This window comes from Gorilla gorilla, chromosome 13 (assembly GCF_029281585.2).
Source record: "Gorilla gorilla gorilla isolate KB3781 chromosome 13, NHGRI_mGorGor1-v2.1_pri, whole genome shotgun sequence".
NCBI classification, from domain to species: domain Eukaryota; kingdom Metazoa; phylum Chordata; class Mammalia; order Primates; family Hominidae; genus Gorilla; species Gorilla gorilla.
The window spans coordinates 108,237,740-108,256,047 of NC_073237.2; the positions used below are offsets into that span (position 1 = coordinate 108,237,740).

The following is an 18,308-nucleotide window of genomic DNA, read 5'->3' on the forward strand; positions in this document are numbered from 1 at the left end:
CATAAACTGCTTGATATGAAAATCTCTAATACACAGTTCTCCATTTCTACCAAGATCTCTACTAACCCAATACACTTCAAAGCTTTACTCCTCACTGTAACAGCCCTAAAGCAAAAAAATTACCTTACAACAAGGCCATAGGTCAACTCTTCAGTTGTGGCAAGGCTGTTTGACCCCTTTCTCCACCTAAAAATGCAAAAAGTTCAGGTTATACTGCAAACCTCATAATACATGCCCTTTCCTTTCAAGTAATATAAGCTTGTCTCTTTTGAAGCTAAACTGCAGTCCCATACTCAGTCCTATAAGAAACCTAAATGAAAAATAAGCTTAGAGAATGTGGAGACTAGAGGGCAGAGAACCCAGAGTTTTACCTTGGAAAATACTAAACTAAGGACTTTGTTATAAGAGAAAGCAAATGGGGCAGTGGGTTGGGTGGGGAGGGGATGACAAATATTTCACGTAAAAAGTTAAACAACTTTGTACCAGGCGAATCAGTGGGCTTAAAATATTCAGTAAACCGTGCTATAAGTAGATGTGCTGTCATTCAGGCTTTGTTGTTCCATTTACAGAGCACAAGCAGAGTAGATTTAGTGTAATTTTTTTTTTTTTTAGACAGAGTCTCGCTCTGTTGCCCAGGCTGGAGTGCAGTGGTGTGGTCTCGGGTCACTGCAACCTCCACCTCCCGGCTTTAAGCAATTCTCCTGCCTCAGCCTCCCGAGTAGCTGGGACTACAGCCACACACTGCCACACCTGGCTAATTTTTTTGTATTTTAGTAGAGACGTGGTTTCACTGTGTTGCCCAGGCTGGTCTCAAACTCCTGAGCTCAGGCAATCATCCCACCTTGGCCTCCCAAAGCACTGGGATTACAGGCATGAGATTTAGTGTAATTCTTAAAGGCCCTAGGATTTTGGGAATGGTAAATAAGCATTGGCTTCAACTTAAAGTTACCAGCTGCATTTGCCGCTAAAAAGACAGTCGACCTGTCCTTTGAAGCTTTGAAGGAAGACATTGACTTCTAACTATGAAAGTCCTAGATGGCATCTTCTTCTACTAGAAGGCTATTTCATCTACATTGGAAATCTGTTGTTTAGTGTAGCCACCTTCATCAATTATCTTAACTAAATCCTCTGGATAACTTGTAGCTTCTACATCAGAACTTGCTACTCCATTGTGTACTTTTATGTTATAGAGATGGCTTCTTTCCTTAAACCTCATGAACCAACCTTTCCTGGCTTCAAACTTTGCTTCTGCAGCTTCCTCACTTCTCTCTTCCTTCACAGAAGTGAAAAGAGTTAGGGCCTTGCTCTGGATTAAGCTTTGGCTTCTGAGAATGTTGTGGCTGTTTTGATCTTGTATCTAGACCATTAAAACTTTTTCCATATCAGCAATAAGGCTGTTTTGCTTTCTGATCATTTGTATGTTCACTGGAGTAGCTCTTTTAATTTCTTTCAAGAACTCTTCCTTTGCATTCATAACTTGGCTGTTTGGCATGAGAAACCTAGCTTTGAAAGCTTATCTTGGCTTTCATCTGGCTTCCTCACTAAGCTTAATCATTTCTAGTTTTTGAGTGAAAGTGAGAAACATGTGACTCTTCCTTTCATTTGAACCCTTAGAGGCCATTGTAGGGTTATTCATTGACCTGATTTCAATATTATTGTGTCTCAGGGAATAGAGAGGCTCAAGGAGAGGAAGCCAGATAAGGAACAGCCAGTGAGTGGAGCAGTCAGAACACACGCAGCATTTATCAATTAAGTTTGTTGTCTTCATGGGTGCGGTGGCTCATGCCTGTAATCCCAGAGTTTTGGGAGGCTGAGGCAGGTGGATCGTTTGAGGTCAGAAGTTTGAGACCAGCCTGGCCAACATGGTGAAACCCCATCTCTACTAAAAACACAAAAATTAGCCGTGTGTGGTGGCATACACCTGTAGTCCTGGCTACTCGGGAGGCTGAGGCAGGAAAATCACCTGAACCCGGGAAGCAAGATTACAGTGAGCCGATATTGTGCCACTGCACTCCAGCCTGGGTGACAGAGTGAAACCCTTCTCAAAAAAAAAAAAAAAAAAAAAGTTTGCTGTCTTATATTGGCGTGATCCATAGCACCCCAAAACAATGACAATAGTAACATCAAAGATCACTGATCACAGATCACCATAATGATGGAAAAGTTTAAAATATCACATGAGTTATCAAAATATGACACAGAGACACAAAGTGAGCACATACTGTTAAGAAAAAGGCACCAAGAGATTTGCTTCATGCAGGGTTGCCACAGACCTCCAATTTGGAAAAAATGCAGTATCCGTGAAGCGCAATAAAGTGAAGTGTAACAAAACAAGGTGTGCCTATATGTAGGTGAATATTTATATAATATTGGCATGCGAAAAACCTTTAGAGGCCAGGCATGGTGGCTCATGCCTATAATCCCAGCACTTTGGGAGGCCGAAGGGGGCGTATCACCTGAGGTTAGGAGTCCGAGACCAGCCTGGCCAACATGGTGAAACTCCGTCTCTACTAAAAATGCAAAAATCAGCCTGGCGTGATGGCAGGCGCCTGTAAACTCAGCTACTCAGGAGGCTAAGGCAGGAAAATTGCTTGAACCTGGGAGACGGAGGTTGCAGTGAGCCAAGATCCTGCCACGGCACTCCAGCCTGGGCAACAGGGCGAGACTCCCAACTCAAAAAAAAAAAAAAGAAAAGAAAGAAAAGCCCTTAGAAGCATGGCATAAAAATCAGAAACTACAAAGGAAAATATTAATAAGACTAAAGGTCACATAAAAGTAAATACTCCTGTAAAGCAGCAACAATAAAAACAATAACAAAGAATAAATAAAAGACAAATATAAAACTGGAAAAATAGTGACAGCACAAATATTTTTCAAATACCAAATGTATTTTGAAAATATATGTATATTTTTATATTTCTTACAAATTAAAAATGAAAAAATTAAAATTCCAACAGAAAAGTGGACAAAGGACCAAAACAGATATTTTTTAAAAATATTTTTTAATTTAAATTTTTATTTCAATAGTTTTTGGGGTACAGGTAGTTTTGAGTAACATGGAGTAATAGTTCTTTAGTGGTGAGTTTTGAGATTGTAGCATACCCATCACCCAAGCATTGCACACTGTACCCAATATGTAGTCTTTTATCCTCCACTCCCCATTCAACCTTCACCCCCAGTCCCGAAAGTTCATTGTATCATTCTTGCGAAAATATGGAACTCTTCAATATTTGCATGTCATCTTATACACGAGTCACGGTAATTTTCTCTGTATTATTCCAATTTTTGTATATGTGCCGCCAAAGCAAGCACCAAAACACACAATTTACAAATGAAATTATACAAATAGCCACGAATTTGGGTTGAAAAAAGATTCATTTCACAATGATCAAACAAATGCAAATTAAAACAAAGCAGTGTCATTTTGTTTACTAGATTGACAAAGATACAAAATAACTACAATTTCTAATGTTGTTGACCGTATAAGGAAATTACTGTCATTCTCCAAGAATGACAATGTAAATTGGCACACATTTTCTAAAATAATTTGGTTATACAAATTAAAAGTCTTCCAAATTGCATTTACTTGGCCCAGCAATGTGACTTTCAGGAATTTATCTACCCTCAAAAAGAAGTAGAAGTTTTTAATAATAGAGAAAAATATTAAACCCCCTAAATGGCCAAAAATAAGAGGTAGGTTAAAGAAACAATAGTACATATATACATTATTATATTGTTAATAATAAATAATATTTATTGTCTTTGAAAAATGTTCATAGTTTCTTACAAAATGGTTTATAGAGTATGGTCCAATTTTTATTACATGTTATATATTCGCACATATCCACAGATAGAGAAAATCTGAAAGAATTTAAGAGTTAAACTTTTTGTTTGTGAGAAACCAAGGCTGATCTAGCCAACTTAAAGAAAAAAGAGGGAATGAATTTATTGGAAAAATGCTGGAATATCTCATGAAATTGCAGAAAGTGTTATACTTTTTTTTTTTTTTTTTTTTTTTTGAGACGGAGTCTAGCTCTGTCGCCCAGGCTGGAGTGCAGTGGCACAATCTCAGCTCACTGCAACCTCCGCCTCTCAGGTTCACACAATTCTCCTGCCTCAGCCTCCTGAGTAGCTGGGATACAGGCGCTTGCCACCATGCCTGGCTAATTTTTGTATTTTTAGTAGAGATGGGGGTTCCACCATGTTTGTCAGGCTGGTCTTGAACTCCTGACCTCGTGATCTGCCTGCTTTGGCCTCCCAAAGTGATGCGATTACAGGCGTAAGCCACCGCACCTGGCCAGGAAGTGTTATACTTTTAAGATATGATCAGATAAGGAACAATAATGCCAGGATTCTTCTCAACAGATGGATGTGAGGAACTTCTCCCTCTACGACTCTGATGAACTGATTCCCATCTAGTCCCTGTGTCTTTATAGTCCAAAGGTAAAATTTTAGGAATTTTTCTGATAGTCCCAATATGGGCCAGAAGTGAATGTCTGGATTAATAAACTATGGCCAGATGAGTAGGAATAAGTGTATTCACATGGCACCTGGAGGTCACTCTCTGTGAATCGGGGCCATGATCAGGATGACGGACCCGGACAGGTGCTTTAAGCGATGCTACTGGGAGAATATACACCATGATGTGAAGATGGGTGATCTCTGAGGGTGGGATAGTGGGTGCCTGTTTGCTTTGTCTGTATCATTCAAGGATGATTTGGCTGCAAGTGACAGAAACACAACTCTAACCATTAGGCAGAAAGTGGAAATTATTAAAACGTTAACAGAAATGCAGCAAGAGCAGTGTGCACTGGTCTGGGGACAGCTGGAAACAGCATCTTGGACACTGCTGCCAGGCTCCTCTCTGCATCTCTCACTTCCGACTTTCTCTTAATGTCAGGCTTACTTTCCTCCACATGACAGGAAACGTGACGGCAAGAGACTGCCTGGTCTTGCATCTCCCTGTTTCATTACCAGAAGGAGACTGATATTTCCCCTATCTGATTCCAAATTGTACAACCCCGGCAGTGTGCAGTGGCTCTTTGCACTGTAATCCCAGCACTTTGGGAGGCCAAGGTGGGCAGATCACTTGAGGTCAGGATTTCAAAACCAGCCTGGCCAACATGGTGAAACCCTGTCTCTACTAAAAACACAAAAATTAGCCAGGTGTGGTGGTGGGCGCCTGTAATCCCAGTTGCTTGGGCAGCTGAGGCAGGAGAATTGCTTGAACCCAAGAGGCAGAGGTTGCGGTGAGCTGAGATCACGCCACTGCACTCCAGCCTGGGCAACAGAGCGAGACTCTGTCTCAATAAATAAATACAAATTGTACAACCCCAGAGAAGACTCTCATTGCCTTAACTTGGGCAGGAATTTTTACTGTCTTATTTGCCATTGTACCCATACTACCTGGCACGTGGCAGAGCCTCAACAAACACATTAAATGGATGTGAGAGGAATGAAGACTAGTCAAGATGACTCCTGAGTTTGGGGACCAGTGAGTGGTGACATCATTAACTCAAGCAGGCTTCAGAGCAGTAACAGTAGGCTTGGAGGGCCCAGAAGCATTGCTTAGCATTAGGAAGGTAACTATCAGAGTCAGACTGTTTGGATTTGAATTCCAGTTCTACCATTTACCAGCTGTGTAACTGTGAACAAGTTACCTCAACCCTCAAAGCTTCAGTTTCCCAATCCATAAAAATGGAGATAATAGTAATACCCAGTTTGTAGGGCTCATTGTGAAAATTAACTAAAATACATTGTGCAAGGTGCTAAATAATCGACTGATATTATTATATTCCTCTTTCAACCGTGCTGCACTATGCTTTCAAATTCATTTTCACGATCTTTGCAGTTAGGACTGATTTTTTTCGAATGGTAGTATAAGTTTCATGTTTCAACATCTCATGCCAGTTGATCAGTCTGTTTCTCCAGTAAACAGAGCAAGGATATGTGCTCAATCATATTTGTCTCACTGGGAAGAAATAACTTTGCAGTGCCTACCTTTGCTCTGGTCCATGTCATAGCAGAGCCTGTGCTATAAGAAGAGTTTGTAGGTTGCACAAGATGTCACCAGGAATGCTCTTGGCAGGCTTTCAGAGGGCAGTAGCTGGAAGATAGGAGCAGCCATGTTACCAAATATTCAGAGAGCACAGGCCCGACCCAGCAGATGCTGGGAGTGTACGGGGACAAGTATACAGTCATGCTCCCTCATTACTGCTACCCACCCGAAGATGGGATACCCAAAAAGGTTTAGCCTCTCTAAATCTTAAGATTGAAGTTAATTTTCCCCTTCTCTAAGTTTTTAAGTATCAGGTAAGGGATTGAAATACATTTTTTAATGTAGAGAGTATGTAAGTTTGAAAGCAGAAACTACTTATATGATCTTTTTAATTTCTCTGTATATGAGAACTATGGCTTTGGAGCCACCTGCTCAAGATAGGTGATGCTTGGAAGGTATAAGTGGAACCCAGATAAGAAGGAAATTTTGTGAGTAAATTTTACTCTCTTTTTATTGGTAGAACATATTTTAAAATCTTATATAAAGGTCCTAATTTTTGTAACATCTTCAAATATGTTGGAGCAAATTATATTTTCCAAAGTTGGCCTCACTAATGTATAGCATGACTCACAAGCTCTGATTATAGATATATGCAAATAACAATATGTTGATTACATCCCAGTAGCTATTGACCTTTGAGTTATGACCCAAAATTCAGACCCTAACACTTGACTGAAAGTCTTTTCCTATACTCTATTCTGCCCTAATGCAATGTTAAAAGCCCAGGAGGTAGAGTTAAACACCCTGGGTTTGATTCTCGGTTTACCACTAACCAGTTGTATGACCTTGAATGAGTGATTTGACCTTTCGGTGCCTCTGTTTCTTTATTTGTAAGATAGAGAAATAATTGTCTCAAATTCATGGAGTTGTTGCTAATTGAGTTAATACAGTTAATACCCTAAATATCCTAGAACAGTTCTAAAAACACAGTGTATGTTTAATATATGCTAGCTGATATTCTTCTTCTTTTTTTTTTTTTTTTTGAGACAATCTCACTCTGTTGCCCAGGCTGGAGTGCAGTGACGCGATCTCGGCTCATTGCAACCTCGGCCTCCCGGGTTCAAGCAATTCTCGTACCTCAGCCTCCCCAGTAGCAGGGATTACAGGCGTGCACTACCACGCCGGGCTAATTTTTGTATTTATAGTAAAGATGAGGTTTTGCCATGCTGTCCAGGCCGGTCTCGATCTCCCGACCTCAGGGAATCCACCCACCTTGGCCTCCCAAAGTGCTGGGATTACAGGCATGAGCCATTTCACTTGGCCTGATATTATTCTGGGTGGTATCATTCAAATGGCTGATACAGAAGGAAATATAGAAGGAAATTGAGAAATATTGTAATCCAAGTACCAAGCTGATTTCTTTATTCTGGTTAATAAGTGAAGCGAGGAATTATCTGTTGACTCACTCTACTGATACCCGCTCCACTGGTCATTTCTTGAGCAACTGAGAGCATGCTGTGGTGGGACTGAGGCTACCGCTGGAGGGAGCTGGCCTGATTCACACACTTTCTGGAAGCTGAGGGTTGGGAATGGTTGTGTGTGTGTGGAGGGGACTATGGAAAGGAGAGATCAGCGTACTTCGGGGGAAAGCTTACCCTAAGGAGAGAAAGGACTAAACTCAGTACATTAGTTGCACCAAGAACAAACCACATATTTTATTATTCTTCCCAATTTTAGGCCCCACACACTCACAGCAAACCATGCCAACCCTTGGCCTTGGTGCAGGAGAAGGGGCAAAGCCTATAAAGTAAGGGGCTGGGTTGAAGGTGCTGGGCCAGGAGCGAACTCTGGAAGAGAGAAGAAGAAAGGTGGAGTCCTGAAACCGTCCTGCTTCACTCAAGGAGGAAGAAGCAGGGCCCTGCCTCCCCCTATTTCCAGCTGAACCCCACTTTTTTTTTTTGATCCAGAGTCTCGCTCTGTCACCCAGGCTGGAGGGCAGTGGCATGATCTTAGCTCACTGCAACCTCCACCTTCCAGGTGCAAGCGATTGTCCTGCCTCAGCCTCCCAAGTAGCTGGGATTACAGGCGCCCGCCACCACGCCCAGCTCATTTTTGTATTTTTACTAGAGACGGGGTTTCATCTTGTTGGCCAGGCTGGTCTCAAACCCCTGACCTCAAGTGATCCGCCTGCCTCGGCCTCCCAAAGTGCTGAGATTATAGGCATGAGCCACCGCGCCCAGACTGAACCCCATATTCTTAATAAGTTACTACATTTATCCCATCCTGTTCACCATGAGCACAATCATATATTGAGTCTTTTCCAATTATTTTATTTAGGCCTCATGAATTACTCTGAGATATATGCGTGTGTGTGTGTGTGTGTGTGTGTGTATACATATATAGATATATAATTTTTTTTTTTTTTTTTTTTTTGAGATGGAGTCTCGCTTTGTCACCCAGGCTGGAGTGCAGTGGCATGATCTCGGCTCACTGCAGCCTCTGCCTCCCTGGTTCAAGGGATTCTCCTGCCTCAGCCTCCCAAGTAGCTAGGACTACAAGCCCACACCACCACGCCCGGCGAATTTTTGTAGTTTTAGTAGAGACTTGGTTTCACCATGCTGACCAGGCTGGTCTTGAACTCCTGACCTTAGGTGATCCACCCACCTCAACCTCCAAAAGCACTGGGATTACAGGTGTGAGCTACCATGCCTGGCCTGAGTTCAATATTTTTCCGTCCAGGTAAGGACGGGAAATTCAGTTTCCTGTTAAAACTAGAATTTAAATCTGGTGCCAGTTCCAAGACTCATGAATTACACCACACTGACTCCCACAGTGAAAAGTTGAATTCTTTTTTGAAACAGAGTCTCACTCTATCGCCCAGGCTGGAATGTAGTAGCATGATCATGGCTTAACTGCAGCCTCGGCCTCCTAGGCTCAAGAAATCCTCATACCTCAGCCTCCCAAGTAGCTGGGACTACAGGCATGCTCCACCACACCCAGCTAATTTTTGTATTTTTTGTACAGATGAGGTTTCATCATGTTGCCCAGGCTGGAAAATTTAAATTTTTATCCCCATAAATCCAATCCCTCCCCTAACTACAGTTCCAGGAAAAGGAGGGAAAATTGGACGGTAGATATCAAAGCAGACCGGAGGCCTATAATAACAGGATATGCTGAGCACGGCAGAGCTCTTGGGTTATCATAAGTGCCAGTCACCTGCTCTCATCCTGCCTGTTTACAAGCCAGGAAATGAAGTGAGGGGGAAATTGACAAGTAAGCAAACTCTAGAAGTTTTGTTCATCCACGAGACAGAAAAACGTCAAGGTTCCAGACAGGGTGAGCATGTAGCCCACGTCTCCTGCAGCCACACCAGACTGGAGGCCCAGTAAGATAAATGCCATCACGAATGCTGCTGGCATCCACAAGCAGAACCCCTAGGGCACCAGCAGCTTCTTCTCCTGGCCAGTTCTGGTTGATGGACTCACGTAGGCTCACAGACTCATCAATACTTAGTTCAGATCCCAGCTGTCCTGTGTCCCCTCATAGGGTTGTTGTGAGAAATACAATGAGACAACATCTGTTAAGGACTCACACAGTGCAGTGTTCACTCACCTCACTTGTCAAGGGTAATTCTAGACTTCTCCAAAAGGTTACAGAGTCCTGACAGTTCAAGGTCTTAGATATTTCAAATTAGCTTTCTTCCTCGGCCTCAGTTCAGGCTATCAGAACGCTCCACCAAAACATTAAATCTGACCTCATCATAGTCACATAAATACCAGTTTGAAAGAAAAAATAGTTTATAAAACAACTGGCCGGGCGTGGTGACTCACTCCTGTAATCCTAGCACATTGGGAGGCTGAGGCAAGTGGATCACCTGAGGTCAGGAGTTCCAGACCAGCCTGGCCCACATGGTGAAACCATATCTCTACTAAAAATACAAAAACTAGCTGGACGTGGTGACACATGCTTGTAATCCCAGCTACTCAGGAGGCTGAGGCAGGAGAATCGCTTGAACCTAAGAAGCTGAGGTTGCAGTGAGCCAAGATTGCACCACTGCACTCCAGCCTGGGCAACAGGCGAGATTATGTCACAAAAACAAAAAGCAACTGTAAGCGTGTATTCTATGGTCATACCACACAGTGCACTGTTAATTAATATAATTTAGAAGTCCTCTTATGGCTATCTTATGGAATAGCACATTCTGTATTATGGGAAAGTGTGGTTTCCAATTGTTTTGGTGGGAAGAGTCATTTCCAGGTTAGAGTTCCTTATCTCCTCATCATGGTTGACCTTGAGTGCATCGCTGGTCTAGGTGACTTAATTCAGCAGTGGTGGTTCCTCTTCAGGGGTAAACCCCAGATGATTTTTTTTCTTTTTTTGAGACGGAGTTTCAATCTTTTTGCCCAGGCTGCAGTGCAATGGCGCAATTTTGGCTCACTGCAACCTCCACCTCCCAGGTTCAAGCCATTCACCTGCCTCAGCCTCCCAAATAGCTGGGATTACAGGCATGCACCACCACGCCCAGCTAATTTTGTAGTTTTAGTAGAGACGGGGTTTCGCCATATTGACCAGGCTCGTTTCAAACCCCTGACATCAGGAGATCCACCCACCTCAGCCGCCCAAAGTGCTGGGATTACAGATATGAGCCACCACACCTGGTCATGATTTTTTTTTCCAGACATTAGTTAACACCTGGTACATTCACAATGCTGTATAACCATCACTACTGTTTTGTTGCAGAAATCTTCATTACCTTGAAAGGAAACTTCATACCCATTAAGCAGTCGTTTCCCACTCTCTCTTCCAGAACTTGGAAACCACTGATTTGCTTTCTATCTCTATGATTTGCCTGTTCTCGATATTTCACACAAATGGAATCATTCAGATCATTTTTTTAAGAGGTGAGGTCTTACTATGTTGCCCAGGCTGCAGTGCAGTGGTCCATGGGTGCACTCGTAGTACACGATAGCCCAGAAATTCCTGGGCTCAAGCAATCCTCCTGCCTCAGCCTTTCAAGTAGCTGAGACTACAGGTATGCACCACCACTCCTGGGCAAATAATGTATTTTGAGAGCCAAAGCTAACCCATCTGACTGAGAGATCCCCACTTGGGGGGACCCTGGGCCAATCAAGGATCCCCAGTTCACAGGCCCCATCACAGTCTATCCCCCTTCAACAGCCCCCAATGAGTGGCTTTCTCAGATGAGAAAAGAGGGTTGGTTGAGCTGCTTCTTCAGTGATTCCCATGGGCTGAAAACCCAGTTTTCCTCTTCCCTGGGCTTATCCTGACCCAACCTGGCCTTACACATCAGAGCCAACTGCTCCCACACTGCGAAGAGCCATTCTGTTATAAGAAGTGTGCTCTCTGATGGCATATAAAGCCAAGGAATTAGAGACTAAGAAAAAGTGGCCAGAGAAGTAAGAGAAAAACCCAGGATTGTGAGATGTCATGGGGCCCAAAGGAAAGCAGACTGAAAAAAACAAGAGAGGAATCAACAGTGATCAAATAAGGTGAGAACCGCAAGAAAGCAAGCTTCAGGAGAGAAGTTTTGATGGCAAGAAGCCTCAGCTAGAAACCACACTGCTATGGGTTGCAGGTGGAATAGGAGGCGGGGGGGGGGGTGGGGTGGAGGCAGTCAGGGTAACTGACACTCTCAAGAAGTTTGGCTGAAAAGGAGAATAGAGAAAATGAGTCGCATCCAAAGAGGAGCATTCGCCGGGCACGGTGGCTCACACCTGTAATCCCAGCACTTTCAGGGGCCAAGGCAGCCGGATCACCTGAGGTCAGGAGTTCGAGACCAGCCTGGCCAACATGGTGAAACCCTGTCTCTACTAAAAATACAAAAATTAGCCAGGGTGATGGTGGGCAGCTGTAATCCCAGCTACTCTGGAGGCTGAGACAGGAGAATCGCTTGAACCTGGGAGGCAGAGGTTGCAGTGAGCAGAGATCACGCCACTGCACTCCAGCCTGGGTGATGAGTGAGACTCTGTCTCAAAAAAAAAAAAGAGGAACATGGGCTCTAAGGAGGGTTATTTGAGTTTTTTTTTCATTTTATGTCGTTTTTAGAAAGGGTCTCACTCTGTTGCCCAGGCTGGAGTGCAGGGGCACAATCATAGCTCACTGCAGCCTCAACCTCTCCAGGATCAAGTGATCCTCTCACCTCAGCCTCCCGAGTAGCTGGGACCCCAGGCATGCACCACCACACCCAGCTAATGTTTTTGTATTTCTGTAGAGACGGGGTTTCGCCAAGTTGCCCAGGGTGGTCTTTAACTCCTGGGCTCAAGCAATTCTCCCGCCTCAGCTTCCCAAAGTGCTGGGATTACAGGCATGAGCCACTGCACTCAGCCTATTTTGGGTTTTTATGTGTTTGTTTTTGGACCTGGAAGCAGAGAGCATGTTTTCATGTTGATAAAAATGCTCTCTTGGAGGAGAGATTTCAGGTGCAGGAGAGAGGATAACCACCTATTGTGCCTCAGAAGGCTGAGGATGGATCCACTACAAAGATCCTTTAAAAGGGGACCTGCCCCAGCCATGAAGGCCTCACGGGATGACTCCACCAGGCACACAGTCTGTCAAACATGCCTGGAAGCAGGGAGACCCTTGGCAGAGACTGCGATGGAGAAGAAAATGGCAGTGCAAGGTGCAGGCTGGGGCTCCAGGGTGAACTCAGCCTCTTCCCCAAGGTAGCCTCTTCTCACGCCAGAACGACTTCCTGTAAGTGTCTTAGACGAGGAATTGGTACAAAGTCAGCCTGGCTCCTGTCAACGTACCTCCCCAGGGACTTCCTCACAGCAATCTTAGAGGCGGACAATGCCTCTATTTCATTGTGGAAAAGGAACAGAAAAGAGTATAAAAGCAGGATTAGGGCAAAGCCAGAAAACAAGATTTCTGACTCCCAGCCTCTGATCCTGCCCCATCCGATGGAGGCGACATCCCTCCGAAGGAGCTGGTTCAGAGAGGTAAAGCAGCTAAGTGGTTGAAGGAGGTAACCAAAGTAACTGCATGGAGCACATTTCACGGGAAGAAGTACAAATAATATCTCCTTTTTAAAAAATAAAATAAACTTGGAAGGTTGTGAATCGTAAATTAGCCTGTCTCTGCAGGATGTACATCCTGAGATTTGTTTGGCCTCTCAAGGATAATTGGCTCTCTTTCCAATGAGATTACACAAAAGCCAGGGCCAAGCAGGAGCAGAGAGGCAATTGTCACATCTCACGCAAAGCCACATTATCAGCCATGGCACTGGTGGCTGGGTGGCAGATACCAGTGTACTCCAGAAGGGTTGGGGGCTCCGAGTGTGCATCAGCTTGCAGCATCAGTGGAAGCATCGGTCAGCTCTGCTCCTCTTCCTGGCCTTGGGGCCTCTCCAGGCCGCCCCCCCACTCTGACATCTGATCCCACTCAAACTCTCCCCTCCCCGTTCTCTTGGGTATTCCCATCACAGCTATGATCGTGAGATTATGCTGTGTTTGTTAGAGGCACAGTGGGAGGGTGAGGGAATGGTATTAATTCTCAGGACTAGTTACAACCCTCCAAAGAAGGGGAAAATGCATGGTGCAAAGTGTTTTTTCCAAAGCCAGGGCCTTATCTTGCCCTCAGTGTGGTAGCCACAGACAGGAGCGTCAGCAATTTTGTATGCCTCCTGCGTTGGACCGCAAAGGAGACAGAGGTGGTCCTAAAATGCACTTTCAGGCACTATCTCATTTAATTCTCACACTTCTGGAGGCATAGGGATTGTTGCCGGAATTTTGCAGATGAGGAAATGAAGGCTTGAAAATGTTAATGATCGGCAGTGGTCATACAGCCAGTGGAAGAACCAGAGTTCGAACCCGGGTCGTGCTGATTCTTGTCCAGTATGGCTCACCTACCTGAGATTCAGTCCCTGAACTCAGAAACTCACAAGAAATGTATAAGTGTATCTCATTCTATTGTGCTTTGCTTGAGTGTACTTTACAGATATTGTGTTTTTTACAAATTGAAGTCTTGTGGCAACCCTGAGTCCAGCAGGCTATCGCTGCCAGTTTTCCAATGGCATGTGCTCACTTCATGTCTCAGTGTCACATTTTGATAATTTTGAAATATTTCAAACTTTTCCATTATTATGTCTGTTACAGTGATTTATGATCTGTGATCTTTGATGTTGCTATTGTAACTGTTTTGGGGTGCCACAAACCATGCCCATGTAAGATGGTAAACATACTTGATAAATGTGTGTGTACTGACTGCCCCACCAACTGGCCATTTCTCTGTCTCTCTCACTCTCCTTGGCCTTCATAGGGAATAGGGATCCCCTGAGACACAACAATACTGAAATTAAATCAATTAATAACCCCACATCCGTCTGTAAGTGTTCAAGTCAAGGGAAAAGTCATACATTTCTCCCTTTAAATAAACACTAGAAATGATTAAGCTTAGTGAGGAAGGCATATCAAAAACCAAAATAGGCTCATAGCTAAGCCTCATGCGCCAGACAACCAAGTTGTGAATGCAAAGGAAAAGTTCTTGAAAGAAATTAAAAGTGCTACTCAGTGAACACACGAATGATAAGAAAGCAAAACAGCCTTATTGCTGATATAGAGAAAGTTCAAACGGTCTGTATAGAAGATCAAACCAGCCACAACATTCCCTTAAGCCACAGGCTAATCCAGAACAAGGGCCTAAGACTCTTCAGTTCTATGAGGCTAAGAGAGGTGAGGAAGCTTCAGAAGAAAAGCTTGAAACAAGCAGAGATTTGTTCATGAGGTTTAAGGAAAAAAGCTGGCCAAGCACAGTGGCTCATGCCTGTAATCCTAGCACTTTGATAGGCCAAGGTGGGAGGATCACTTGCACTCAAAAGTTCAAGACCAGCCTGGGCAATATAACAAGACCTCATCTCTATGAAAAATGATTTTTTTAAATTGGCTGGGCATGGTGGTGCTCACCTATAGTCCCAGCTGCTTGGGAGGCTGAAATGGGAAGATCACTTGAGTCTGGAAGGTCAAGGCTGTAGTGAGCCATGATCATGCCACTGCACTCCAGCCTAGGTGACAGAGCAAACCCATGTCTAAAAAAACAAACAAACCAAACAAGCAAACAAACAAACCAAAAAAAAACAAGGAAAGAGGCTCTCTCCATAACATAAAAAAGTACAAGTTGAGGCAGTGCTGATACAGAAGCTATAGCAAGTTATCCAGAAGATGTAGAAGATGTAGCTAAGATCATTGATGAAGGTGGCTACACTAAACAACAGATTTTGTAGATGAAACAACCTTCTATTGGAAGAAGATGCCATCTAGGACTTTCACAGCTAGAGAGAAGTCAATGCCTGACTTCAAACTTCAGAAGACAGGTTGACTCTCTCATTAGGAGCTAATACAGCTGTTGACTTTAAGTTAAAACCGATGCTCATTTACCATTCCCCAAATTCTAGGGTCTTAGGAATTATACAAAATCTACTCTGCCTGTAGAGAGTGCTAGATCACAAAACATCTGTTTACAGACTGGTTTGCTGAATGTTTTAAGCCCACTCTTGAGACCTATTGCTCAGGAAAAAAGATCCCTTTCAAAAGATAACTGCTCATTGACAATGTAACTAGTCACCCAAGAGTTCCCAAGAGTTCTGATTGAGATATAAAAGGAAATTAATGTCATTTTATGCCTACTAACACAACATCCATTCTGCAGCCCATGGATCAAGGAGTCATTCTGACTTTCAAATCTTATTATTTAAGAAATACATTTCATAAGGTTGGATCTGTCATACATTTCATAAGGCCAGACAGTGATTCCTCTGATGGATATGGGCAAAGTAAATTGAAAACCTTCTGGTAAGGATTCATCATTCTAAATGCCTTTAAGAGCATTTGCGGGCCGGGTGAGGTGGCTCACGCCTGTAATCCCAGCACTTTGGGAGGCTGAGGTGGGTGGATCACCTGAGATCAGGAGTTCGAGACCAGCCTGGCCAACATGGTGAAACCCTGTCTTTACTAAAAATACAAAAATTAGCTGGGCCTGGTGGCAGGCACCTATAATCCCAGCTACTCAGGAGGTTGAGGCAGGAGAATTGCTTGACCTCAGGAGGTGGAGGTTGCAGTGAGCCCAGATTGCTTCATTGCACTTCAGTCTGGGTGACAGGAGTGAAACTCTGTCTCAATTAAGAAAAAAAAAAAAGCTTTTGTGATTCATAGGAAGAGGTCAAAATATCAATATTAACAGGAGTTTGGAAGAAACTGATTCTAACCCTCATGGATGACTTTGAGGGGTTCAATACATTAGTGGGGGGAAGTCACTGCAGATGTGGTGGAAATAACAAGAGAACTAGAATTAGAAGTGGCGCCTGAAGATGTGACTGAATTACTGCAATCTCATGATAAAACGTGAATGAATGAGGAATTGCTTCATATGTATGAGTAAAGAAAGTGGTTTCTTGAGATGAAATCGACATGTGGTGAATTTTCTGTGAACACTGTTGAAATGATAACAAAGGATTTAGAATATTACATAAACTTAGTTGAAGAAGTACTGGCAGGGTTTGCAAGGATTGACTCCATTTTTGAAAGAAGCTCTATTGTTAGTAAAATGCTATTAAACAGCATTGCATGCTACCAAGAAACCTTTCATGAAAGGAAGAATCAACCAATGCAACAAACTTCATTGTTGTCTTAGTTAAGAAATTTTCCCAGCCACCCCAACCTTTAGCAACCCCCAACCTGATGGGTCAGCAGTCAGCAACATTGAGGCAAGACGCCCCTCACCAGCAAAAATATTATGACTTGCTAAATGGCTCAAATGATCATTAGGCTCACATGATCATTAGCATTTTTAGCAATAAGGTATTTTTAAATTAAGATAAGTCCGTATTTTAGACATAATGTGATAGCACACTTAATAGACTCCAGTATAGTGTAAACATAACTCATAACTTTTTTTTATTTTAGAGACAGGGTCTTGCTCTGTCACCCAGACTGGAGGGAAATCGTGCAATCGTCTTGCACTGCAGCCTCAAAGTCCAGGGCTCAAGCGATCCTCCAGCCTCAGCCTCCCAAGTAACTAGGACCAGAGGCATGCACCACCACACCCAGCTAATTTTTAAAATTTCATCACCTGGAGGAAATGCCAATGCATAAAAATGACACTTTTTTTTTTTTTTCAAGAGATAGGGGGTCTCACCATATTGTCAGGCTGGTTCTGAACTCCTGACCTCAAGTGATCTTCCCTCCTTGGCCTCCCAAAGTGCTAGAATTACAGATATGAGCCACCACACCCTTGTAAACATAACTTTTATATGCACTAAGAAACCAAAAACGTGTATGGCTCACTTTATTGCCATATTTGCCTTATTGGAGTGGTAATGGAATTGAACTACAATATCTCTGAGGTATGCCTGTAAATGAATTACCATAATGTGATGTGGACAACAGAATCCACGGAAGATTCAGAGGGTGGAGACATCCCATCAAAACTTTCTAATTTGGGAGAAATTGTCCTAGAGTCTGAGGAAAACCAGTCATGATATTTGAAAGCAAGTTTATACCGAAAAATCTTAGGTGGAACTGCAAGTCGAAAAAGCAGGTCCAGACTACTAGGGGCAGAGAGGAGGGAGAATGTTTAAGTTGGGCTCTAATGGTAGGATTTGGACACGCTGAGATGGAGGAGACCTAATGGTGTTACTTCCATAATGGAACCAGTAAAACAAAAGCCATGATTGTCTAATAGAAAGTCTTTGCCAGGGAGGCTTATGAGATAAAGCATGATAGGAATCAATTTGCAACACAAACCTGAATGTTCCAGAAAGTTCATATGGCTTTACTTACTTTAAATTATGGTAGGAATGACACTGAGCTTCCTTTCTGCTCAGCTAGTGGGAAATTTAATTTCAGAGGTTGAGAGGATTGCCTTCTCTTCCCCACCTCCAATTCCCATGCCCAGTCCCAGAGCTAATGGCCAGGAGTGTTTATGTGAAGCCAAACATTCATGCGGTATGTCTGGTCATTGGTTTACATCAGAGATCCACAAACTTTTTCTGTAGAGAACAGATAGTCAATATTTTAGGCTTTGCAATCCAAGCAGCTCTCTGTCACAACTACTCAACTCTACCATTGTTGCTTAAAAGCAGCCGTGGACAGTAGGAAAATGAATGAACTTGACTGTATCCCAGGAAGACTTTATTTATGGACACTGAAATTTGAATTTCATGTAATTGCATGGGTCATAAAATATGATTTTTTTCCCAAACACTTTAAAATGTCACCATTCTAAGCTCATAGGTTATACAAAAACAGACGACGGCCCAGATTTGACCTATGGGCCAACCCCTTATCTACTAGGTTTC

The 18,308-nt window shown here is 43.2% G+C and overlaps 1 non-coding gene across 1 annotated transcript; it reads right to left on the reverse strand.

Moving 5' to 3' along the window:
- Nucleotides 1–3,207: 3,207 nt before the first annotated feature.
- On the reverse strand, nt 3,208–3,312 carry LOC115935877 (U6 spliceosomal RNA). Its single transcript, XR_004071473.3, has one exon. It is a non-coding gene; the product is annotated as a U6 spliceosomal RNA (small nuclear RNA).
- Between the last annotated feature and the right edge of the window lie 14,996 nt (nt 3,313–18,308).